The sequence below is a fragment of the Danio aesculapii genome, chromosome 19 (assembly GCF_903798145.1).
Source record: "Danio aesculapii chromosome 19, fDanAes4.1, whole genome shotgun sequence".
Classification (NCBI taxonomy): Eukaryota; Metazoa; Chordata; class Actinopteri; order Cypriniformes; family Danionidae; genus Danio; species Danio aesculapii.
Window position 1 is genome coordinate 14,587,536 of NC_079453.1, and position 14,760 is coordinate 14,602,295.

General features: G+C 34.6%; 1 protein-coding gene across 1 annotated transcript in view; it reads right to left on the bottom strand.

Moving 5' to 3' along the window:
- The window catches only part of phactr4a (phosphatase and actin regulator 4a), a 74,561-nt gene extending 60,155 nt beyond the window's left edge, over positions 1-14,406 (bottom strand). Inside the window, exon 1 of the mRNA XM_056480495.1 lies at positions 14,071-14,406. The gene's annotated coding sequence lies outside the window, so the exon portion shown is untranslated. The remainder of the gene's footprint in view (positions 1-14,070) is intronic.
- Positions 14,407-14,760: the final 354 nt, after the last annotated feature.

A 14,760-nucleotide genomic window follows, 5' to 3' on the forward strand; every position in this document is an offset into this window, starting at 1 on the left:
CCTACCCCAACCTTAAACCTAACACAGTAGCATGGGTGTTACCATAGTGGGCTTACAATGACCACTATGTATTGGATCTGATCCAGTACGTCATCGTGCTACAGATTTCAGTGAGGACATATTGCTAGAATCAGAAGGTTTATACTGACCATAGTTGGAATGGTTGTGAAAATAAATGAGCTGTGCACTGACATGCAGGCTGCTCTCTCTCTCTCTCTCTCTCTCTCTCTCTCTCTAATATAAACTTAGATGAACTTGTCATTGTTGTCTCACAGAAACGTTGTGGCTTATCAAACGCAGACTGAGACGTGTATATTAATGAAATGCGCAACAGTCTGCTTTGTGTTCTGATAGGCCTATTTTCCCAGGGGTTTTACACATGCAGAATTTACATGACAACAGGGAAATAGGACTGACAGTATATATCGTTACCGCGGAATGAAATGTGTACTGAAAAACATTTTTTATACAGTGGTCCCTCATTATTCATAGAGTCATGTTCTAAAAATAACCCGCAATAGGCAAAATCTGTGAAGTAGTCAGGTTTTTATTTACATTTATTATAGATGCTTTAAGGCTGTAAAACCTCTCACGGCACACTTTATACATTTTTCTCAGACAGGCATGAACCAATGATCAAAACCTGTTCAGGTGCAAACATTCATCGCTGTCAGCAAAAGGAGCGAGTAAAGCGAGTGCGAGTAATTAAAACTATGAAAAGCAGAGAACTGTACTCAATTTGTTTGCTGGGACAGTCTTTTACTGACAATGAAGTTTTGTTTGGCACAAAAAGAGTGTTTTCTTTGAGCAGGTAAAATTAAGGTAGAGTTCACAGATCTGACTGCTTTTATTAAAAAAAGACAAGTTTGTATTCTTGTGTTGTGAAGTCAAAAATAAAATTGTGTATGGAAAGCATTGTCAACTGACCATTCGGTAAGCCCCACCCTCCTTAGTTTCTGTTGTTACGCCTGTCAAGCTTTCATGCCTGGCACATCTATTACAATATGTATGCGCCAGTGTCAGACATTGCCAGGGATATAATTAGTCATTTTTGGCGAACAGGTGAGATATGCGAGAAAGCCAGGCAAAAAAGGACTGCAGTATGCATTACAGGGGGATGTTCATGACATAATAGGCAACCGATTAGAAAATAATTTAATCAAAACTGAAGCTAGGTTAGCCTAGCCACCTCATACGCTGACCATTCAACAGTTTAGTTCATGCACAGCAGGATAGGTGAAATTGAAAAATTATCTAATATTAACAAATTAAACCGTGATTTCCCTTTTTTTAGCCAAAAAGCCTGATTGATTAGTTGCAATGGAATATAACGTTACTGACCGACAAGGAAACACGCATGGACAGTGTTTCTACATAATTCATTCATAAAAAGAACAGCAAGAAAGGGGAAATTGATGGATTTGTGCTGAATATTAGGATCATTGACCAATAACAATGTACGGTACATACTGTCAGTTTGTTTGTGTGTTTTTTATACCGTTTCTATTCTAATTTGCAGTAAAGTGGAAAAAATAAATAAACTGAAATGCAAATCAAAGTATAAATAGCAGAAGTGAATAGATTTTCTTTACCAGCAAATATTAATCCGACACCTAATATAAAAGCAGACACTAACCCCGTATAACGGCGTCACCAATGACTAAATCTCTAAAAGACAGATGAAAACATCAGTGAATTGTAACTCTGACATGGACATGGGGGTTACAAATTACTGAAAAACAGCTGCGGGTGTAGGCATCGGCCGGTATAATATTCTGACGGTATGATAACCTTGGATAAAAATATCACGGTTTTACGGTATTGTAAATACTGCTCTAAAACATTTTCTTTTTACATTTTCTGGGAAAAAAACAACACAATATATTTGAACAAAATTTAACACAATATATTTTATTTTTTGAAAGATTTAAAATATTTTGGAACGGTAAACACGTCAGGCTAAATAATGAAAATGAATCAGTGACTTCTGCCCTCCTCATTAGGTTCAAAAACAGATTTCTTTAATTTACAACGGCATCTTTGGATATCTTTTCTGCTGAAAATACTGTTGTCCTAAAAAACAAAACAAAAAAAGTAAATAAAAATATCGTACACATACCTTAGGAACGGTATTACTGAAAAATTTTGCGGTTTACAAAACCTTGACTTTTCCTAACCGCAGTATACCTTGAAAACGGGTGAACTATATTGATTGCATGTGCTCAGATTGTGATCACATCTCGGTTTTGTTGTGTTCATATGTAATTTTTCAAATATTCGTGGCTTGAAACAGATGGAAATATGATTGCTATTAGTATGAATATTGAGAGGGCTTAAACAGAGCAGTGCTCATAATACAGAGCGGGAAAAATAAAGACCACTGGGAAACATAACCTGCTTTGTATTTTTGCAGGAAACACAGTTTAGATCTTTTTAGGGTAAAAGGTTTGTGAGTTATTGCCGTCTATCGCTGAATGTGTCAGGAATATCAAAAACAAAATAACTTAGCCACGTTTTTTTAGCGCCCCTCACAGAGCTTGATCTACGCTGGCATTTCTCCCCTTGGGTTTTAGGTTTTGAAAAGGGAAAAAAAATTCCACCCCCATGTCCAAACTTTTAGGATACTGGGTCTCAGATTTGCACTATCCATATAATAATAATAAATAAATAGGTCTGTATCGGAAAAATAAAACAATTTTAAAACTTTTCAAATATTATTGAAATGACGGAGACAAAATTTAGGGACAACTTATAGAAATTAAGGTGCAAAAATAAAATATAGCATTCTATTCAAGTACATTTAACAGTAAGAGCTAAAAGTCTTTGCTTGGCTTACTTGCATTTTTTTTTTTTTTTTTTTTTCATAATACTTTAGGTAGAAGCTGGTATCTCTGAGTATTCACACAATATCCCCTGCTGTAGAAATAATACATTTATGGACAGTGGTTGCTGGAATTTTGATAGTTGCCTTGACATAAGAGACAAGAAATGGGTACGTTTGAGTGTTTTGTAGAAATGTAACATACAGTTGAATTTGATGTTCATCTAAATTCAAATTTTGTTTACTATATTTATAAGGTTTAAAATAAAACACAAAACAATCCTTTTCTTTTCCTAAATATTCAAGCTTATTTGTTTTATAAAGCCCTTTTGTAGATTTTCTGGAATAAATACCTTTATAAAAAACTACATTGTGAAAGACATTGTTAATGTGAAATTAACTTCCTCATACCATGAAATAAAAGGAAACAATGGTGTCTGAGGCTCACGGTATGCCCATTTCAATATACTTATCTCTTATTAGACTGTGCCTAGGTATAGCCAGATAGAATTATTAGCCCCCTGTAAATTTTTTTTCCCCACTTTCTGTTTAACGGAGATAAGATTTTCCCAACACATTTCTAAACATAATAGTTTTAATAACTCATTGCAAATAATTGCTTTATTTCATCTTTACCATGATGGCAATACATAATATTTGACTAGATAATTTTCAAGACACTTCTATACAGCTTAGTGACATTTAAAGGCTTAACTAGGTTAATTAGGTTAACTAGACAGGTTATGGTAATAAAACAAATAAGACCGTCTCCAGAAGAAAAAAATATTATCAGACATACTGTGAAGATTTCCTTGCTCTGTTAAAAATCATTTGGGAAATATTCACAAAAGAAAAAAATTCAAAGGGGGTGTAAAAATTCTGATTTCAACTGTAGGTGTGAACGCTGAACATATCAACTTGAAATGCTTAAAAAAATGTGTTCACAAAAAGTTCTATTTCCAGCTGATACTTTGAAGCAAAACAATACAAAGTTCAAACTCCATTGCTGGCACAAATCCAGTGATAATATATGATTGTAAATAATTAGCTGAGATGGAACAATCAGCACTTTTACTAAAGCAGCAGGGAAAAGTCGCTTACGGTTGCTCTTATTATAGACCATTATGATACTTCTGCTTTTTCCTCTTCAAACGAAAGTGGAACAAATGCCAGTTTTGGCTTTCCAGTAATCTTGCTAAATTTATTCAGACATTTTTTTTTCTTATCTTTTCTGAAACGATGTCATTTTGAATCAGCACTGAACTCATTATGTGGACAGTTCGTTTCAATGGTTCGCTGTTAGGCTTCCACTAATAAGCTTCTTTAAACAGAATGTCATCTCAGTTCTCTTCCCTATACTGCTGGAGCAGCTTTACACACCAGCTCTAATGTGCACTATGAACTCTGGGACAGCAGATGTGAAATGTCCACTTGCACCCAGAGCAGGATAAAGGATAACATCTAATCTAGATCCCTCAACTGCACAAGCTGATTGAAGTGTCACACTGTTGCTATAGGACAGCTCTGATACTGGGTCACATATGATAAGGCCAGGTAGCAGTTTCACTTTAATGGTTCAGGGCTAAAATTGCGAACGTTTAGGTTGCACATGCGCCTGAAATTTTATCTAAGCGACCTGAAAATATATTTGGGAGCATTTTGTGCGAGTGCATAAAATTGTTGCATGCGACTGGTTTTTACTGCAAAATGTTCACCGCATGCGCGGATTTAGGACACATTCACGCAGAATAGTTTAAGCATGAGAGGTTCTGTTTCATTCTTCATTTATAATCATTTTGAATAATTGTGATATATATATATATATATATATGTATATTTATATATGTATCATACATACATACATACATACATACATACATACATCTGTTAGATAAAATTGTTTAAAACATCTTGAATGGTAGCCATTCCATGCGAGGAGGCTGCGCAGCAGCTGGATCTGATCTGTCTGATGAAAGAGACGGTGCCCACGGCTCAGGTGCTGATAAGACTGCGGTCTCCACTCCATGTGGGGGATCAGTATTTGTCTCATTAGTTTTAGGCCTTTTGGAAAATGTCTCAATTAAGTTTCTGTTTTAAAGTTTTAAAGTTACTCATTTTGAACCTTGTTTTAAGCAATAGCAATCTGAATGGTAATTTTTAGGTGCGGAAAAAACGCCAGCAAAACTAAAGACAATAGATTTCTTTACCCATCTCCCACCATGCAACATACACACTTTAAAGCACACAAACGCACACCTTTATTTGTTGTCATTCTTTCTTGCTTTGTCAATATATCATATAATAAATAAATTAAAAAGCTGCATTAATTTGCGCCCTCTCATGGAAGCGCAAAGCTCTGTGATTGGTCGGCTTGGTAGCGCTGACGAGTGTGGGCGGGGGTGAGAGCCGCACAAACCCGATGGAGCAAGTGTTTACAAGTGTCAAGTTCTGTGAAAGAGCTCCAGATGGAAACTTTTGTTTTGTGTTTACCTTATGATTTAAGTTGTTGCATGTCTGCTGGTTCCCGTCTCAAAATGAGTGAGTTGGAGCCACTTGTACATTAAGGTAGCATTCAGAAAAAACAAAACACCAGCAAAGAAACTCGACACAGAGGAACATAAACACCTACTGCGAGCTAGCTTTTGGGAAGTGTTATTGCAGAGCACCAGAAACAGCTTGCAGAAGTATAAATGCATGGCTACGCGCATTGCATGCGCCATGGGTTATGCTGATTACTCGATGTAGAAGTATAAACCAGGAACCAGGCTTTAGAAGGAATGCCAATAAGCTTAGGGTGTAAGCGACTTGTGCGCGCAAATAGGGAGTAATATGCACATGGTTTCCAAGCTTTTTTCAGGCGCACCTGGTTAAAAATTTTTTTATTTTCCAGAATTCTGCATGCACACTGCAATTCATGTAACTAACAAATCTGTTTCACACTTTATATAGAATATACACATTTTCGTAATAACGGCAGACTGATTACCTCAGACAAACACAGAGCACCCAAACACTACAGTGCTTTTTAATTCTCTCCAGAAATAAAACATGTGTCGGAACCGCAGCGATTGTCCGTTTGTCATCCTCTGAGCAATAGGTTGATGGTCTCCTAGTTATGAGAGATGCCAGAGAGACGAGATATAGATATAATAATACATGATATATTTATTAGGGGTGTCAAAATTAATTATTTCTTCGGTGCACCGCGATGCAGATGGGGACATTTCGGTATCATTTCAGTAATAGACCATAACCGGTGATTATGTGCTGGCGTCATTCATCTCATATGCGCAATATTGTGGTAGCTTACTATGGCAAGGGAGGCGAGCACGAGTAATTATTAAAACGCTTCAACTTAAAAATGAGAAACTGTGCACAATTCACTGTGTGTGCGTTTGCTGGACAGTCTTTCACTGACACTGAAGTAAATACAGAAGCCCCTATTTCACTATATGGAGAAACTGAAAGCAAACTCCATTTGACTCTTTTTCTCTCTCTCTCTCTCACTGTGGACCTTTGACCTGTTGGCGTGAAGTAACTTTACCTGTCCTCACAGCTGTTACAGTGATACTTGTGAATCCAGACATTTGTCTGCATAGCGAGTTTTCTCCATGATAGACACCATGGATTAGCTGTGATTGCTGATGCCGTTTATCAGTGTCACTCTCACGGGTGAACAGCCAATCGCAACCCTTTATGTTGAGCGCGTGACAACTCATAGGGGTGTAAGAACTCGCACGACAAGGCTCAGAAAGCAAGGGGGGTACTTACATTTGTTTATTTGCAATAAATGCTTGTGTTGTTCTGTGCAGGTACTTGAGTTTTTAAAGGTGCAGTTCATATATCTGACTGTATTAAAGGACAAATTGTATTAAAAGTAATATATAAATATAAATGCATTTATAAATGTAAATACAAGAATTGTTGTGCTGTGAAGTAAAATATAAAACTGTGTATGGAAAGCATCTGCAATGCACCGTGATGCAGAGATATCGAATTAATCCGAATTGATGGCATGATAAATGTAACGTAGCGTAACCGAACTGTGAGACCAGTGTAGATTCACACCTCTAATATTTATATATTAGTTTTTGACAATTAAAACTATTTGTTGTGTAACTGTAATGTTGCTAAATATAATGAAGTGGTTAAATAATAAAAAAATATATATATACTAATATTCCTAAACGGATTGTTAAAAAAATAAAAAAATCAATACCTAATGATACACTCAAAAATAAAGGTACAGGAGCTGTAACTGGGCAGTATCTTTTTAAAAAGTACATATTTTGTACCTGAAGGGTCCAAAATGGTACTTCAAAGGTACATTGAAGTAGTAATATGCACCTTTTAGGTACCACTGTGGACTCTTTGGGTACAAATATGTATTTTTTGAAAAGGTACTGCCCCAGTGACAGATCCTGTACCTTTATTGCTGAGAGTGTATCATTTGGTGTAGATTTTTTTTTTTAACAATCCGTTTAGGAATATTAGTATTATTAAAAAAAAATTTATTACAGTGACAGCTCATGTACCTTTATTTCTGAGAGTGTATGAAGCATTACATTTCAATAATCGTTTTTGCTGTGTTTTTTTTTTTTTTTTTGCTTCTTTGGAAGAATAATTAAAAAATATATATAATAATAATAAATAAATAAATAAATAAATAAATAAAAAAAAAAATATATATATATATATATATATATATATATATATATATATATATATATATATATATATATATATATATATATATATATATATATATATATATATATATATATATTTATTTAGAGAACACTGTTCTTCTGCTTGATCAGTGAAACATGAAATAGTGAGATGTCAGAAGGGCTCATATTTGCATGGATGATTTGAGGATCAGTCATGAGTGAAGAAAAGGATGTGTCAGCCATGCATGACAATATTATTGAAACCATACCCTGCTAATAGCAAAACAAACAGATGCTATCAGCTATCAGTTGTTGTTTGTTATTTTTTACTCTGCCACTTGCCATATGGACTACAGTGCTGTAAAGAATGTCAAATGAATGACTGCCATAAATTACAATTAAAAGTTACAGATTTCTTTAGATAATAGGCCATTTGCAACACAACAATGTGACGTCATAATTTGAAATATTTGGAATATTTCAGTGCACTGCAGATGAGAAAACATTATGTGTAAACGTTGACATCATCCTGATGTCAAACGCATACAGAATGATGTTATTTATGTTAACAAATGCCATTTTGTATTTTTAATCTGTCAGTGGTCTAATGTGTTTGTGCTTTTTCCTGATATGTCAATGTAATCTTATGGACTCAAAACAGTTATATTTTATTATTCTAAATTAAATGCAACATCTAACAAAATTAACTAATATGCAGCACAGAATATGAAGAATATGAAAATCTTTTGGAGTCAGCAGTCCACATTAAAACACACTCAGAAACAGTGAAGACTCTATTATTATTATTATTATTATATTCTATATTATATTATAATACTTCAATTCTAATTTTCTTAAAGTATATCATAATCATTGACTAAATATGAGACAATGCAAAAGATTTTTTTCCCAATAGCAAAAAAACCCCAGAAACTTTAGTCAGGTTAGACAACATAAAGAATTAAATTATACTGTGAGGTATGCAAATAAATGACAGACATTTGTATATAACATTTTACTACATACGCCTTGTTACACACCAGAACACAAAATGAATGTAGCAATGTTGGGTAAAACTTACATTTCCTCGTTTCATATTTTCCACATACTCACTAAGTAATTGTTCAGAATTATACGCATCTAACTAACCCTAAATGTAAGCCGCATTCTAACCCTAACCATATAGCAAGTGCATGTACTAACATTACTGAGGAGTTAAATGCATAGCTACACAACCCCTTTATTTGTTTATATATTTCTTGGGACGATAACCGTTTTCAAAGTTTACCGTGGTTTGGAAAAGTCAAGATTTTAAAACCTTGAAAATATTCTTTTATACTGTTTCTAAGGTACATGCAAGTTTGTTTCTTTTTTTACAATTATTTTATTTAGTTTTTTAGAACAACAGTATCTCCAACAGAAAAGGACCCTCAACATCAGATTCAGCATACATTGAGAAGCAAATCGCTTATAAACCAACATCAGTAGTACAACAGTAATCACAATACCGTCATACCGTGAAACTGTGATATTTTTTTTATCCAAGTTTTCTACCATCAGAATCTTATACCAGGCCAATGCCTATATATACTGTACCAATAAACATTTACACAGACTGTTTTCACGTATTTGTATGCAGGCTTTTTTATCTTTTTATTTTAGGCTTTCTATTATTGATTTATGTTTAACGAGTCATTTTTCATTTACAGGAATAGTATTTACAGGAATCAGAGAGTGAAATTCAACACCTTTTAAGACCTTTAAGTCTCTTTCCATACATTTTAAGACCTTATAACCACTTTAGGTTTCAACCGGTAATACTGGCAAGATTTAACTTCCAATATATTTACTAAATATTAATGTAAGAAACAAATCAAAAACTAAACCATTATTCATATACTGAATAATTTATAGGGCGATGCAGTGGCGCAGTAGGTAGTGCTGTCGCCTCACAGCAAGAAGGTCGCTGGGTCGAGTCTGGGCTCAGTTGACGTTTCTGTGTAGAGTTTGCATGTTCTCCCTGCGTTCGTGTGGGTTTCCTCCGGCTTCCCCCACAGTCCAAAAACATGCAGTACAGGTGAATTGGGTTGGCTAAATTGTCCGTAGTGTATGAGTGTATGTGGATGTTTCCCAGAGATGGGTTGCGGCTGGAAGGGCATCCGTTGCATAAAAACATGCTGGATAAGTTGGCAATTCATTCTGCTGTGGCGACCCCGGGTTAATAAAGGGATTAAGCCAAAAAGAAAATGAATGAATAAACAATCTATTAAATCTAGCTAATTCAGCAGGTTGGAGCCTATAGAGCTGCAGAAATAATGATGTTGCCTTGGTTACTGCAGTAAACAGAGCAGCGTGATGTCAAATCTAGTAGGATTTCATTGATTTCATAAACTACACAGCATCCTGATATTCACAGATTTAATTCAGGCAAACTTTAGCATACAACTACACATTGCATATTCAAAAATATAAAATTTAATACCTTGCAAAATAGAATTTAAGACTTGTTAAAGGCCTTAAATTTCTCTACATTGATTTATCAACTTTTAATACTTTTTAAGACCCCGCAGGCACCCTGTATTTAATCATAGTTATCAGTGCTTTGGAAATATTTTTTTTCTCCTCACAAAACAAAAAAACAACAACTCTATTTTCATTAACCTGTACTTTTTAAGTGCATAAAAATGTGTTGTAAATATTAACAAACTAAATTTTACCAGAGTACTATTAGGGTATTACTATTAGGACAAATTATAATGCACACAATCCAACCTGTTTCATCAAACTGGTCAAACAACTCCTGAACACTGTACGCCAACAAGAAAAAATGCAGCACAGCAGTTAGCTTGAATACATGCTCACAGAGGACATGTCAAGACAAATGACCTCTAAGGAAAAACCGACTTACAGAGTTGTGTTTTGACAATTCTCTGGCAGCCCAGCCCATAGTCAAATAAAAGCTTTAATCTATATTCAAATTTGCAGCAAATATTGCACTATTTTAAATACATTTCTAAATAGAAACTCTCATTAATCCCTTAGTTAACATGCAATTCACTTTACTATGCAGTAACTTTTACAATATTATTCTAATAAGTAAAATGCAACAAAATAATCAGCACCTGCATTACGTAAAAATAGACTGACACTCCTGGACTTTTATAACGCCTCCTTCTAGAGCAGGAAACAAAAGCAAAGAACATATTAGGCCGCCATTTTACTGGCATTATTCAAAATGCAAGAGCAGTCACATGACATACGGTGTTGTGAGGTGGACAGGACAATTGTGGAGCGCAGGACTAATATCAAATATAGCTAACTACATAAATGAAAGAAATGTCCCTGTAGTGGAGAAACTCCAGTGTGCTGAAACAAAAAAAAAAAAAAAGACAGAACCGGACTGACTGGTTGTGTAAAGCAACCTGGTGTCACTTAGGTATTTACATAGCTGTGAGAGTTTAAAGTACAAACTGGATTTTTAGCTCAAGCCTCAGCCTGATGCTTGCAAACACATGGTCCAAATTAGCAATTCCAGTGTTATGGATGTAACATTTGCAGTAAAATCTTAAAGCATAACACTATATTGAAACATCTGTTTTTTTTTTTTGTTTGTTTTTTTTAAACAACTCACCACAGAGTTACGGGAGCAGAAAAATATCAATCTGTAAACATTATTTTGATAAACATGCGTTATGGATGTGATGAATAACGTTAGCGAGTTTACAGTATACAACATACTTTGTAGAATTATGTAAATTCAACTGCACAACTCAAAGTAAATAATGCTCATCAAATGGATAAGAGTTGGCTCACTATAGAACAAAAACGATTGATTTTATTTTATTTGACATTTTTTGCATTTATGAGGAAAAAGCTTCGTTATGGATGTGACGCCTCTCCGTTATGTATGTGACAGATGTGAAATTGGCACTTGTGTGATTTTGTTAAATCAAAAATAATAGTTTGAAAACATTAATAGAGACATTGTTTAGTATTTTTAAGGCACTGTAAAATACTTGCTTACACACAAAAAAATGCAGAAACGGTTTCAATATTTTGGTAACAACTAGTTTTTTTCATGGCTAGGTTGACATTACCGTGGAATTGCTCAAATAAAAAATACTGAACTGTCATGCAAAAAAACTCACATTCTGATGCAGTATCAAATACATTTTGAGGAAAAAACACTTCTTCAAATGAGAAAGGTAATGAAGGTAAAGTGTATAGGGAGTCATTTTGTGAAAGAGAAAAGAGGTTGTCAACTTAAACATAATGATTTTATAAAATATTTAATATGGCTAAATTACAGGAAGGAAGGAAGGTAGGAAAAGAATGAATGAATGAATGAATGAATGAATGCCATAGCTGATTGCTGAGCTTGAGAGTCCCATAATCATCTATAAAATGATTCAGATTCATGATCCAATCTAAAGTATTGTAGTGATATATAGGATTTAAAAGTTTGGTGTCAATAACATTCAGCAAAGCTCATTTTCAGCATCATTATGCCAGTCTTTGGTGTCAAATGATCCTTCAGAAATCGTTCTAATATGCTGTTTTAGTGAGTTTTTCCAATGTTGAAAACAGATGGTAATAATATAGATGATATTATCAGATGAACAGATGATTACATTTAGTCTTGGTCATTTATGGTGAATCCATGAATGAACGAACAAATGAATGAAATAAATAAATCAAATATTACTTAATATCTTTTGAATGGTAAATGAAAAGCCTACATTCTTTTTTTTCTTCTGCAAAATATCAATGAAGTGAATGCATTATTATTAGTAATAGTAGTAATACTAATAAAAAATTAGAGAGAGAACAGAACAAATGCTTTTGTGAGTAAAAATCACATAAACCCAGTCTGAATCCTCTCATTAGCCATTAAACCTTCTCAAGTTAACCATCAACTCAGCCTAATGATGTATAAACATATTCAAAGGAACCTTAAAGAGTAGGTCACTGTCACATGGGTTTTCAAATAATATCTTACTTGCACTTTGTAACGTAGCTGTCCTTTAATAAAACAATCTGCAACATGTTTCTTAAAGCCATCGTTAGCCAACTAAAATTGCATAGTCTGAAGTTACGAACAGTTCAGTGATTCTGTGCATCTATAATTCCATCAAATATTCGCAAACAGCGTCGCAAACTTGTGTGGAAGGAACAACACTGCTAGATTTGTAGTTAGAAGTGCATATCTTGGCTGTGTTCTATTCTGAGTTATCTCATCTATGCTATTGCTTTCTCATGAACGCCTGTCCTGAACTGACACTGAAGAAAATAAACTTTATTAAAAAACAAATTCTCATATCTTCATAACAGTACCATTGAACCATCATGACACATGGACTTTTTTGACAATGTTCTTTATTGGCTTCTGAAATTGTACTATTATTAAACTGGAATTAGTTTTTATTTTTAAATTTATGCTTTCCACTTTTATTTTGCTAAACTTTTTTTTCTTAATTTCATTTCTGCTTTAGTGGTTTTAGTACATCAACAGAAATATTCTTATTGGCAAATTAGCAGATTGTTACATGTTCTAGTTGTTTTTATGTTAACTAGTTTGATTTTCAGCTAATAGCTCTGGTTCAGCTAAATGATTTCAGGATGCTCACAGTGCACTTCATCACCCAAAAGAGCATCAAAAGCTCTAGCATGAACTAAACAACCCCTCATTGTTTGACAGTCATTGTTAAATGCACTAACAAGATGAATAGAGTTTAAATGGGACACGGTCAAGCCTTAACTAGGCCATTTACTGTACAAAATCACTGCAGCGTTTGCACAGGACACATAGCTACATTTTCATTTATGATTTACCCAAAAGTCCACAAAAACCAGGCCAAGTGTCTTCGTTTGTCCAGAAAACATAAATTTAAATAAAATGACTAGCAACAACAAATTCAGTTTCACGGTAATTTGCATGAACGCAGTGCAACTTCTATATTCCCAGAAATTCGACCAGATACAACAGTGATAACAGAACCATGCTATAGAATATTAAAGTTAATTCCTGCTTTTGAGGGTTCAGAGTAGCAGAAAATTAACCCTGCGGTTGTTCTTTCTGTGTCTATCTGAATCCACCTGTGCCTGCTGAAACTTGCCCAGGACAACAGAAACCATGTGGGGAATGCAATGAATTTATGGTCGACTGCTAGTCGGGAAAGTTAATCTCAAACTGACTCTTATACAGGTTAAAAGACTGAAACTTAGGTTATTTATAGAACATAAATCAGTGATAACCACATGATGAAAAGGTGAATCATTTAACGGATGTTAGCCAGATTCAAAACTCACGGCAATAAGGTTATTTAATTAACGAAACTATAGGAAGACTAGACTTACACGATTAACCACTATCAAGCAGTTTGTGTTGAAAAACGTTGATGTTTACATTCTTTCAAGTTGTTTATTGTTACGATTTCCTGGTTCTCTCATGATGTTTTGAAACAGCAACAGGTTGTTGAGCTATTAGCAGTTAGCTGCTAATCGTTAACTCCAAGTGTAAACATTAAACAACTTATTCTCTTATAAACGCCGACATTTGCGAAGCTTAAAATGCTTTACCTGTGTGGACGTATCAATAAAATCCCTCCATAAAACTTTTCTGAAGCAGTGCGGAGTTTTAAACGCAGGTCCCTCAGGTTAACCTCGCGGCTGTCAGTCAGTCAGTCGAACTCTGTCAGATCCACGAACTCTCGAAAATGAGACGATAAGTGATAAATAAATATCCAAAATGTTCTTGGATTAATATGTCCTAATCCAGAGTCCTCTCATGGCGCAGTTGTGCGTTGATTCAATTTAGTTAAATTAACCCGATGTCAACTTGTGTTTATCGACCGCAGCAGTTGGTTCACACTGTAAAAGCTTCTCCGATCAAGACAGAGATCACGGGTTGCCAGGTGTCTCACCTGGAATTCCTCCTCTGCCAGCCTGTGCCGTTCAGTCATCCCCTGGCTGAAAGCCTGGCGGCTCACATGACAAGGAAACGATCAAACCTCTCTGCGAGATCATAAGGTTGCCAGATTGCCACCATAAATCCCTTTTCGAAGGTTATTTATTTATTTATTTACTTACTTACTTACTTACTTACTTACTTACTTACTTACTTACTTACTTACTTACTTACTTACTTACTTATTTGTTCCTTTATTTGTTTGTTGTGTGTTGATTGTATTGTAAATATCAACACTGCATAAGCAAATTGATCAAAATGTATTTTATTTATCTTTATCAGTAAAAATATATAAATGTCTC